Raw genomic sequence first — 1,992 nt, 5'->3', positions numbered from 1 at the left:
GGGGTGGTGGAGCAAGTCTGGGGCCGCCACGCCACGCCAGGGCCACGCCGCCGCAACTTTTCCCGCTTGATATTGAATGTCCCCTCCCACTATATGTTTGTTCTGCGTGAAAGCGATGCCGATGCGATGCGCCTCTGCGCTATCGATCGGGCCCCGCCGCAGGACCTGCTGTGATTATTGTTACCCATGATTATTATTATTGTTATGTCTAGTATTATTGTTATTACTTCTATAACGACGACTGCGACCGCCGCGAATGTAATCTTGCTCGGGCTGAGCTGAGCAGCAGGCAAGGCGCTCCAGCCGGCTCGGATTATATACTTACTCACGTCGTGTGCGATTCCGATGCAAATTTTCCCACGCGCGTCGGAGTGGGTATATTCGCGGGCGGCGGCAGCAGCAGGGCGCGCACGCGAAAGAAAACTCGTTTGTTTCTTTATTTGTATGAAAATGAGGATGAGTCTTTGAGAGGTCTAGATTGGCAGTGACTCTTGTGGACTTTTATTTTGTTCTGTGGATTTTTGAGAGTTTTATGGATGGCTTATAGCGCGTGTTCCGTGCTCGGCTGTCACCGTCACGCCCGACTCGACACTCATCCAAAAAAACAACACAAATGTTTTCTGTTTTTCAAAACATGGGGTTTGTGCCAAAATTCATTTTCTTAAGAAATAAATGAAAAATATCCAGTGTATAATGCTAAAGAAAACCACGGGGTACGTTTTTCGAAAACATAAAATTGTTGGGCAAATTTTGTATATGTGTAGCCATCGGCATTACCGCCGTCGTGTTGTCGAGTCCCGATGGCACCCGACACGAGGGGGGAGGGCCCGGCCCGGCCCGCGCCAGTCACTCGACGATTTTTATTTCGTATTGATTCGGTGGGCGGCTCGTGGCGGGGCGGGGCGCGGTTCGTGGCGGTTACAGAGGTGTGCCCCGTGCCGCGAGCAGGGTAAAGAAAATGAATGTCGCCTGTCTCGTTTATGGTTCGAATAGTGTGACGTGACGTGTCGGTGCGTATGGCGTGGCGGGTCCGCGTGGCGTGACAGTGACGCGCCGCATGACGAGGAGGAAGGCCTCGCGCGGGGCCCGCCGGCCCGGCCCGCCGGCCCCACGAGTGGTATCCGATTGTTATCGCCGGGCTCTGGATTCCACTGTCGTCCTCCGCTCGCGTGGCGCGGCGTAGCTGGAGCTCGCTATAGGTCTTATGGGCACGGCCACATGGCCGACCGTCGTAGAGCCGGCTACTCTACGGAAAACAATATGGTACCTGTGGCTGTGGATAAGATTTACTTTGGAAAATGTATATTTTTAAGGTAAATATGAAATTTGTGTGCCTGGCTGTTTCTCGATCGGCCCTCCCTTTGCCTGGAGGGTCTGGAGCGCCTCCATTGGTGGGGTGCCTCCAGCGGTCTCCTCTGTGCGCTGGCGGGAGCTCTCCCCCGCGGGGTGGGCTCGGAATGGTCGATGTGACCGCCCCCGCGGCCCCCGGCCCGGGGGGTGGCGCCGGCCGAGGGGTGGGGGGCTGCGGGGGCGGCCGGCTGGTCCTGTGCGAGCGAGGACCCTCTGGTGGACACGGGCTCGGCGGCGCCTGGGCCACACGGTGGCGTAGCTGACGATAGTGTTTGTTGGCGAGAGAGTATGGGAGAACGCCACAAGGTGTGAGGGAAGTCCCGCGATAAGGAAGAAATGGACCTGAGTGACCCGAGGCTGGATCGTCGGCAGCTTCACAGCCCCGCGGGGTAAAGCAGGACGGGGTAAACAAGCCGCCCGCTGCTCCAAGAGGGTCAACAACAAGCGGGGCCGCGCCGCCACGGCCAGTGACCGCCGCCGCGGCCCGCGTCTGGTCTGGCGGAGAGGAAGGGGAGGGCGGTGGTGCAGCGGCGCCCGGGGGTAGGGCGTGTGTGTGTGTGTGTGTGTGTGTGTGTGTGTGTTGTGTGGATGGAGGAGCGACGCATGTAAACGAAGCGACACCCACTGAGAGAACCCCCAGCC

The 1,992-nt window shown here is 58.3% G+C and overlaps 1 protein-coding gene across 2 annotated transcripts in view; it reads left to right on the top strand.

The window, feature by feature from the left end:
• LOC113215418 (endothelial transcription factor GATA-2) overlaps positions 1-1,992 on the top strand; it is a 124,887-nt gene that overhangs the window by 33,305 nt on the left and 89,590 nt on the right. The gene's annotated exons all lie outside the window — the stretch shown is intronic.

The sequence above is a fragment of the Frankliniella occidentalis genome, unplaced genomic scaffold, assembly GCF_000697945.3.
Source record: "Frankliniella occidentalis isolate FOCC.00 unplaced genomic scaffold, Focc_3.1 Scaffold92, whole genome shotgun sequence".
NCBI classification, from domain to species: Eukaryota; Metazoa; Arthropoda; class Insecta; order Thysanoptera; family Thripidae; genus Frankliniella; species Frankliniella occidentalis.
The sequence above is the reverse complement of the archived record's forward strand: the minus strand, read 5'-3'. Positions and strand labels throughout refer to the sequence as shown.